Here is a 10,078-nt window from a genome sequence, read left to right on the forward strand (position 1 = left end):
TTCAGCCTTTTCCTGGGGTTGACCTGGTGGCCGAGCAGGGACTTAGAAATTTTTTCAGCCTTTTCCTGGGGTTGACCTGGTGGCCGAGCAGGGACTTAGACATTTTTTCAGCCGTTTTTTCCTCCGGGTTGACCTGGTGGCCGAGCAGGGACTTAGACATTTTTTCAGCCGTTTTTTCCTCCGGGTTGACCTGGTGGCCGAGCAGGGACTTAGACATTTTTTCAGCCGTTTTTTCCTCCGGGTTGACCTGGTGGCCGAGCAGGGACTTAGACATTTTTTCAGCCGTTTTTTCCTCCGGGTTGACCTGGTGGCCGAGCGCCTCGCCATCCACGGCTGGAACGGGAGAAGGCCAACAGGCCAGCCTGCGACGCCCCGGCCGTGGATCGGGCCCCTGGAAGTCGGAAAAAAAATTTTCACCGACCCCAAAAGGGGTTCCGGGGGGACATCCAGACCACACTCCGGCCAAAAAAGAAAAAAAAAAAAAAACCGGAAAAAAGGATCGGGCCCACCCGAGGCACGGGAGTCACCAGGTCAACCCGGAGCTTCCTCCGCGGGCTGGGGACGGACGGACCCCGCTCCGCCCGGGTCTCCCTGCCTCGAGCTCGGGGCTTCCTTCCCGTCCGCACACCGGGTCAAACAGGAGCCTGCCACCGCCAGAGAACTCCCCCATGCCAGCCTGCGACGCCGCGGCCACTGATCGGGCCCCTGGAAGTCTTTTTTAAAAAATTTCCCCGACCCCAGAAAGGGTTCTGGGGGGCATCCGGACCACGCTCCGGCCAAAAAAGGAAAAAAAAAAAAAAAGCGGAAAAAAGGATCGGGGCCACCCGAGGCAGGGGAGTCACCAGGTCAACCCGGAGCTTCCCCCGCGGGCTGTGACGGACGGACCGCGCTCCGCCCGGGTCTCCCTGCCTCGAGCTCGGGGCTTCCTTCCCGTCCGGACACCGGGTCAACCCGGAGCCTGCCCCCGCCAGAGAACTCCCCCAGGCCAGCCTGCGACGCCGCGGCCACTGATCGGGCCCCTGGAAGTCTTTTTTAAAAAATTTCCACGACCCCCAGAAAGGGTTCTGGGGGGCATCCGGACCACGCTCCGGCCAAAAAAGGAAAAAAAAAAAAAAAAAGCGGAAAAAAGGATCGGGGCCACTCGAGGCAGGGGAGTCACCAGGTCAACCCGGAGCTTCCCCCGCGGGCTGTGACGGACGGACCCCGCTCCGCCCGGGTCTCCCAGCCTCGAGCACGGGGCTTCCTTCCCGTCCGGACACCGGGTCAACCCGGAGCCTGCCCCCGCCAGAGAACTCCCCCAGGCCAGCCTGCGACGCCGCGGCCACTGATCGGGCCCCTGGAAGTCTTTTTTAAAAAATTTCCCCGACCCCCAGAAAGGGTTCTGGGGGGCATCCGGACCACGCTCCGGCCAAAAAAGGAAAAAAAAAAAAAGCGAAAAAAAAGGATCGGGGCCACCCGAGGCAGGGGAGTCACCAGGTCAACCCGGAGCTTCCGCCGCGGGCTGGGGACGGACGGACACCGCTCCGCCCGTGTCTCCCTGCCTCGAGCTCGGGGCTTCCTTCCCGTCCGGACTCCGCGTCAACCCGGAGCCTGCCCCCGCCAGAGAACTCCCCCAGGCCAGCCTGCGAAGCCGCGGCCACTGATCGGGCCCCTTGGAAGTCTTTTTAAAAAAAATTCCCCGACCCCTAGAACGGGTTCTGGGGGGCATCCGGACCACGCTCCGGCCAAAAAAGGAAAAAAAAAAAAAAAAGCGGAAAAAAGGATCGGGGCCACCCGAGGCAGGGGAGTCACCAGGTCAACCCGGAGCTTCCCCCGCGGGCTGTGACGGACGGACCCCGCTCCGCCCGGGTCTCCCTGCCTCGAGCTCGGGGCTTCCTTCCCGTCCGGACACCGGGTCAACCCGGAGCCTGCCCACGCCAGAGAACTCCCCCAGGCCAGCCTGCGACGCCGCGGCCACTGATCGGGCCCCTGGAAGTCTTTTTTAAAAAATTTCCACGACCCCCAGAAAGGGTTCTGGGGGGCATCCGGACCACGCTCCGGCCAAAAAAGGAAAAAAAAAAAAAAGCGGAAAAAAGGATCGGGGCCACTCGAGGCAGGGGAGTCACCAGGTCAACCCGGAGCTTCCACCGCGGGCTGGGGACGGACGGACCCCGCTCCGCCCGGGTCTCCCAGCCTCGAGCTCGGGGCTTCCTTCCCGTCCGGACACCGGGTCAACCCGGAGCCTGCCCCCGCCAGAGAACTCCCCCAGGCCAGCCTGCGACGCCGCGGCCACTGATCGGGCCCCTGGAAGTCTTTTTTAAAAAAATTCCCCGACCCCCAGAAAGGGTTCTAGGGGGCATCCGGACCACGCTCCGGCCAAAAAAGGAAAAAAAAAAAAAAGCGGAAAAAAGGATCGGGGCCACCCGAGGCAGGGGAGTCACCAGGTCAACCCGGAGCTTCCGCCGCGGGCTGGGGACGGACGGACCCGCTCCGCCCGTGTCTCCCTGCCTCGAGCTCGGGGCTTCCTTCCCGTCCGGACTCCGCGTCAACCCGGAGCTTGCCCCCGCCAGAGAACTCCCCCAGGCCAGCCTGCGAAGCCGCGGCCACTGATCGGGCCCCTGGAAGTCTTTTTTAAAAAATTTCCACGACCCCCAGAAAGGGTTCTGGGGGGCATCCGGACCACGCTCCGGCCAAAAAAGGAAAAAAAAAAAAAAGCGGAAAAAAGGATCGGGGCCACTCGAGGCAGGGGAGTCACCAGGTCAACCCGGAGCTTCCACCGCGGGCTGGGGACGGACGGACCCCGCTCCGCCCGGGTCTCCCAGCCTCGAGCTCGGGGCTTCCTTCCCGTCCGGACACCGGGTCAACCCGGAGCCTGCCCCCGCCAGAGAACTCCCCCAGGCCAGCCTGCGACGCCGCGGCCACTGATCGGGCCCCTGGAAGTCTTTTTTAAAAAAATTCCCCGACCCCCAGAAAGGGTTCTAGGGGGCATCCGGACCACGCTCCGGCCAAAAAAGGAAAAAAAAAAAAAAGCGGAAAAAAGGATCGGGGCCACCCGAGGCAGGGGAGTCACCAGGTCAACCCGGAGCTTCCGCCGCGGGCTGGGGACGGACGGACCCGCTCCGCCCGTGTCTCCCTGCCTCGAGCTCGGGGCTTCCTTCCCGTCCGGACTCCGCGTCAACCCGGAGCTTGCCCCCGCCAGAGAACTCCCCCAGGCCAGCCTGCGAAGCCGCGGCCACTGATCGGGCCCCTTGGAAGTCTTTTTTAAAAAAATTCCCCGACCCCTAGAACGGGTTCTGGGGGGCATCCGGACCACGCTCCGGCCAAAAAAGGGAAAAAAAAAAAAAGCGGAAAAAAGGATCGGGGCCACCCGAGGCAGGGGAGTCACCAGGTCAACCCGGAGCTTCCCCCGCGGGCTGTGACGGACGGACCCCGCTCCGCCCGGGTCTCCCTGCCTCGAGCTCGGGGCTTCCTTCCCGTCCGCACACCGGGTCAAACAGGAGCCTGCCACCGCCAGAGAACTCCCCCAGGCCAGCCTGCGACGCCGCGGCCACTGATCGGGCCCCTGGAAGTCTTTTTTAAAAAATTTCCCCGACCCCAGAAAGGGTTCTGGGGGGCATCCGGACCACGCTCCGGCCAAAAAAGGAAAAAAAAAAAAAAGCGGAAAAAAGGATCGGGGCCACCCGAGGCAGGGGAGTCACCAGGTCAACCCGGAGCTTCCCCCGCGGGCTGTGACGGACGGACCGCGCTCCGCCCGGGTCTCCCTGCCTCGAGCTCGGGGCTTCCTTCCCGTCCGGACACCGGGTCAACCCGGAGCCTGCCCCCGCCAGAGAACTCCCCCAGGCCAGCCTGCGACGCCGCGGCCACTGATCGGGCCCCTGGAAGTCTTTTTTAAAAAATTTCCCCGACCCCCAGAAAGGGTTCTGGGGGGCATCCGGACCACGCTCCGGCCAAAAAAGGAAAAAAAAAAAAAAAAAGCGGAAAAAAGGATCGGGGCCACTCGAGGCAGGGGAGTCACCAGGTCAACCCGGAGCTTCCCCCGCGGGCTGTGACGGACGGACCCCGCTCCGCCCGGGTCTCCCAGCCTCGAGCACGGGGCTTCCTTCCCGTCCGGACACCGGGTCAACCCGGAGCCTGCCCCCGCCAGAGAACTCCCCCAGGCCAGCCTGCGACGCCGCGGCCACTGATCGGGCCCCTGGAAGTCTTTTTTAAAAAATTTCCCCGACCCCCAGAAAGGGTTCTGGGGGGCATCCGGACCACGCTCCGGCCAAAAAAGGAAAAAAAAAAAAAAGCGGAAAAAAGGATCGGGGCCACTCGAGGCAGGGGAGTCACCAGGTCAACCCGGAGCTTCCACCGCGGGCTGGGGACGGACGGACCCCGCTCCGCCCGGGTCTCCCAGCCTCGAGCTCGGGTCTTCCTTCCCGTCCGGACACCGTGTCAACCCGGAGCCTGCCCCCGCCAGAGAACTCCCCCAGGCCAGCCTGCGACGCCGCGGCCACTGATCGGGCCCCTGGAAGTCTTTTTTAAAAAAATTCCCCGACCCCCAGAAAGGGTTCTAGGGGGCATCCGGACCACGCTCCGGCCAAAAAAGGAAAAAAAAAAAAAAGCGGAAAAAAGGATCGGGGCCACCCGAGGCAGGGGAGTCACCAGGTCAACCCGGAGCTTCCGCCGCGGGCTGGGGACGGACGGACCCGCTCCGCCCGGGTCTCCCTGCCTCGAGCTCGGGTCTTCCTTCCCGTCCGGACTCCGCGTCAACCCGGAGCCTGCCCCCGCCAGAGAACTCCCCCAGGCCAGCCTGCGACGCCGCGGCCACTGATCGGGCCCCTGGAAGTCTTTTTTAAAAAATTTCCCCGACCCCCAGAAAGGGTTCTGGGGGGCATCCGGACCACGCTCCGGCCAAAAAAGGAAAAAAAAAAAAAGCGAAAAAAAAGGATCGGGGCCACCCGAGGCAGGGGAGTCACCAGGTCAACCCGGAGCTTCCGCCGCGGGCTGGGGACGGACGGACCCGCTCCGCCCGGGTCTCCCTGCCTCGAGCTCGGGTCTTCCTTCCCGTCCGGACACCTGGTCAACCCGGAGCTTCCCCCTCGGGCTGGGGACGGACGGACACCGCTCCGCCCGGGTCTCCCTGCCTCGAGCTCGGGGCTTCCTTCCCGTCCGGACACCAGGTCAACCCGGAGCTTTCCCCGCGTGCTGGGGCCGGACGGACCACGCTCCGCCCGGGTCCCCCTGCCCCGAACTCGGGTCTTCCTTCCCGTCCGGACACCAGGTCAACCCGGAGCCTGCCCCCGCCAGAGAACTCCCCCAGGCCAGCCTGCGACGCCGCGGCCACTGATCGGGCCCCTGGAAGTTTTTTTTTTAAAAATTTCCCCGACCCCCAGAAAGGGTTCTGGGGGGCATCCGGACCACACTCCGGCCAAAAAAGGAAAAAAAAAAAAGCGGAAAAAAGGATCGGGGCCACCCGAGGCAGGGGAGTCACCAGGTCAACCCGGAGCTTCCCCCGCGGGCTGGGGACGGACGGACCCCGCTCCGCCCGGGTCTCCCTGCCTCGAGCTCGGGGCTTCCTTCCCGTCCGGACACCAGGTCAACCCGGAGCTTTCCACGCGTGCTGGGGCCGGAGGGACCCCGCTCCGCCCGTGTCCCCCTGCCCCGAACTCGGGTCTTCCTTCCCGTCCGGACACCAGGTCAACCCGGAGCCTGCCCCCGCCAGAGAACTCCCCCAGGCCAGCCTGCGAAGCCGCGGCCACTGATCGGGCCCCTTGGAAGTCTTTTTAAAAAAAATTCCCCGACCCCTAGAACGGGTTCTGGGGGGCATCCGGACCACGCTCCGGCCAAAAAAGGAAAAAAAAAAAAAGCGGAAAAAAAGGATCGGGGCCACCCGAGGCAGGGGAGTCACCAGGTCAACCCGGAGCTTCCGCCGCGGGCTGGGGACGGACGGACCCCGCTCCGCCCGTGTCTCCCTGCCTCGAGCTCGGGGCTTCCTTCCCGTCCGGACACCAGGTCAACCCGGAGCTTCCCCCTCGGGCTGGGGACGGACGGACCCCGCTCCGCCCGGGTCCCCCTGCCACGGGGTCGGGGCTTCATTCCCGTAAGGACACCAGGTCAACCCGGAGCGTGCTCCCGCGCACAGGCGCCGGCAGGCCCTCTCCGCCCACGGCAGAACAGACGCGAGCTCGGGGCTAAATTCCCGTCCGGCCACCAGGTCAACCTAATACTTTCAACGGGTTGACCTGGTGGCCGGTTTGCTTCTGGGGCACCAGGTCAACCCTATACTTTCAACGGGTTGACCTGGTGGCCCGTTCGCTTTTCGGCCACCAGGTCAACCCTATACTTTCAACGGGTTTACCTGTTGGCCGGTTCGCTTTTCGGCCACCAGGTCAACCCTATACTTTCAACGGGTTTACCTGGTGGCCGGTTCGCTTTTCGGCCACCAGGTCAACCCAATACTTTCAACGGGTTGACCTGGTGGCCGGTTTGCTTTTCGGCCACCAGGTCAACCCTATACTTTCAACGGGTTTACCTGGTGGCCGAAAAACAAACCGGCCACCAGGTCAACCCGGTTCCTGCCCCCGCGGGCTGGGGCCTGCGGACCCCGGTCTTTCCCGGGTACCCCTGCCGAGGGGTCCCGGGCTTAATTCTCCTCCGGCCACCAGGTCAACCCGGTTCCTGCCCCCGCGGGCTGGGGCCTGCGGACCCCGCTCCGTCCCGGGTGTCTCTGTCCCGGGCTTAATTCTCCTCCGGCCACCAGGTCAACCCGGTTCCTGCCCCCGCGGGCTGGGGCCGGCGGACCCCGGTCTTTCCCGGGTGCCCCTGCCGAGGGGTCCCGGGCTTAATTCTCCGGCCACCAGGTCAACCCGGTTCCTGCCCCCGCGGGCTGGGGCCGGCAGACCCCGGTCTTTCCCGGGTGCCCCTGCCGAGGGGTCCCGGGCTTAATTCTCCTCCGGCCACCAGGTCAACCCGGTTCCTGCCCCCGCGGGCTGGGGCCGGCGGACCCCGGTCTTTCCCGGGTGCCCCTGCCGAGGGGTCCCGGGCTTAATTCTCCTCCGGCCACCAGGTCAACCCGGTTCCTGCCCCCGCGGGCTGGGGCCTGCGGACCCCGCTCCGTCCCGGGTGTCTCTGTCCCGGGCTTAATTCTCCTCCGGCCACCAGGTCAACCCGGTTCCTGCCCCCGCGGGCTGGGGCCGGCGGACCCCGGTCTTTCCCGGGTGCCCCTGCCGAGGGGTCCCGGGCTTAATTCTCCGGCCACCAGGTCAACCCGGTTCCTGCCCCCGCGGGCTGGGGCCGGCGGACCCCGGTCTTTCCCGGGTGCCCCTACCGAGGGGTCCCGGGCTTAATTCTCCTCCGGCCACCAGGTCAACCCGGTTCCTGCCCCCGCGGGCTGGGGCCGGCGGACCCCGGTCTTTCCCGGGTGCCCCTGCCGAGGGGTCCCGGGCTTAATTCTCCTCCGGCCACCAGGTCAACCCGGTTCCTCCCCCGCGGGCTGGGGCCGGCGGACCCCGCTCCGTCCCGGGTGTCTCTGTCCCGGGCTTAATTCTCCTCCGGCCACCAGGTCAACCCGGTTCCTGCACCCGCGGGCTGGGGCCTGCGGACCCCGCTCCGTCCCGGGTGTCTCTGTCCCGGGCTTAATTCTCCTCCGGCCACCAGGTCAACCCGGTTCCTGCCCCCGCGGGCTGGGGCCGGCGGACCCCGGTCTTTCCCGGGTGCCCCTGCCGAGGGGTCCCGGGCTTAATTCTCCTCCGGCCACCAGGTCAACCCGGTTCCTGCCCCCGCGGGCTGGGGCCTGCGGACCCCGCTCCGTCCCGGGTGTCTCTGTCCCGGGCTTAATTCTCCACCGGCCACCAGGTCAACCCGGTTCCTGCCCCCGCGGGCTGGGGCCGGCGGACCCCGGTCTTTCCCGGGTGCCCCTGCCGAGGGGTCCCGGGCTTAATTCTCCGGCCACCAGGTCAACCCGGTTCCTGCCCCCGCGGGCTGGGGCCGGCAGACCCCGGTCTTTCCCGGGTGCCCCTGCCGAGGGGTCCCGGGCTTAATTCTCCTCCGGCCACCAGGTCAACCCGGTTCCTGCCCCCCGCGGGCTGGGGCCTGCGGACCCCGCTCCGTCCCGGGTGTCTCTGTCCCGGGCTTAATTCTCCTCCGGCCACCAGGTCAACCCGGTTCCTGCCCCCGCGGGCTGGGGCCGGCGGACCCCGGTCTTTCCCGGGTGTCTCTGTCCCGGGCTTAATTCTCCTCCGGCCACCAGGTCAACCCGGTTCCTGCCCCCGCGGACTGGGGCCGGCGGACCCCGGTCTTTCCCGGGTGCCCCTGCCGAGGGGTCCCGGGCTTAATTCTCCGGCCACCAGGTCAACCCGGTTCCTGCCCCCGCGGGCTGGGGCCGGCAGACCCCGGTCTTTCCCGGGTGCCCCTGCCGAGGGGTCCCGGGCTTAATTCTCCTCCGGCCACCAGGTCAACCCGGTTCCTGCCCCCGCGGGCTGGGGCCGGCGGACCCCGGTCTTTCCCGGGTGCCCCTGCCGAGGGGTCCCGGGCTTAATTCTCCTCCGGCCACCAGGTCAACCCGGTTCCTGCCCCCGCGGGCTGGGGCCTGCGGACCCCGCTCCGTCCCGGGTGTCTCTGTCCCGGGCTTAATTCTCCTCCGGCCACCAGGTCAACCCGGTTCCTGCCCCCGCGGGCTGGGGCCGGCGGACCCCGGTCTTTCCCGGGTGCCCCTGCCGAGGGGTCCCGGGCTTAATTCTCCTCCGGCCACCAGGTCAACCCGGTTCCTGCCCCCGCGGGCTGGGGCCGGCGGACCCCGGTCTTTCCCGGGTGCCCCTACCGAGGGGTCCCGGGCTTAATTCTCCTCCGGCCACCAGGTCAACCCGGTTCCTGCCCCCGCGGGCTGGGGCCGGCGGACCCCGGTCTTTCCCGGGTGCCCCTGCCGAGGGGTCCCGGGCTTAATTCTCCTCCGGCCACCAGGTCAACCCGGTTCCTCCCCCGCGGGCTGGGGCCGGCGGACCCCGCTCCGTCCCGGGTGTCTCTGTCCCGGGCTTAATTCTCCTCCGGCCACCAGGTCAACCCGGTTCCTGCACCCGCGGGCTGGGGCCTGCGGACCCCGCTCCGTCCCGGGTGTCTCTGTCCCGGGCTTAATTCTCCTCCGGCCACCAGGTCAACCCGGTTCCTGCCCCCGCGGGCTGGGGCCGGCGGACCCCGGTCTTTCCCGGGTGCCCCTGCCGAGGGGTCCCGGGCTTAATTCTCCTCCGGCCACCAGGTCAACCCGGTTCCTGCCCCCGCGGGCTGGGGCCTGCGGACCCCGCTCCGTCCCGGGTGTCTCTGTCCCGGGCTTAATTCTCCTCCGGCCACCAGGTCAACCCGGTTCCTGCCCCCGCGGGCTGGGGCCGGCGGACCCCGGTCTTTCCCGGGTGCCCCTGCCGAGGGGTCCCGGGCTTAATTCTCCGGCCACCAGGTCAACCCGGTTCCTGCCCCCGCGGGCTGGGGCCTGCGGACCCCGCTCCGTCCCGGGTGTCTCTGTCCCGGGCTTAATTCTCCTCCGGCCACCAGGTCAACCCGGTTCCTGCCCCCGCGGGCTGGGGCCGGCGGACCCCGGTCTTTCCCGGGTGTCTCTGTCCCGGGCTTAATTCTCCTCCGGCCACCAGGTCAACCCGGTTCCTGCCCCCGCGGGCTGGGGCCTGCGGACCCCGCTCCGTCCCGGGTGTCTCTGTCCCGGGCTTAATTCTCCTCCGGCCACCAGGTCAACCCGGTTCCTGCCCCCGCGGGCTGGGGCCGGCGGACCCCGGTCTTTCCCGGGTGTCTCTGTCCCGGGCTTAATTCTCCTCCGGCCACCAGGTCAACCCGGTTCCTGCCCCCGCGGGCTGGGGCCTGCGGACCCCGCTCCGTCCCGGGTGTCTCTGTCCCGGGCTTAATTCTCCTCCGGCCACCAGGTCAACCCGGTTCCTGCCCCCGCGGGCTGGGGCCGGCGGACCCCGGTCTTTCCCGGGTGCCCCTGCCGAGGGGTCCCGGGCTTAATTCTCCGGCCACCAGGTCAACCCGGTTCCTGCCCCCGCGGGCTGGGGCCGGCAGACCCCGGTCTTTCCCGGGTGCCCCTGCCGAGGGGTCCCGGGCTTAATTCTCCTCCGGC

This window comes from Caretta caretta, chromosome 28 (genome assembly GCF_965140235.1).
Source record: "Caretta caretta isolate rCarCar2 chromosome 28, rCarCar1.hap1, whole genome shotgun sequence".
Lineage (NCBI taxonomy): Eukaryota > Metazoa > Chordata > Testudines > Cheloniidae > Caretta > Caretta caretta.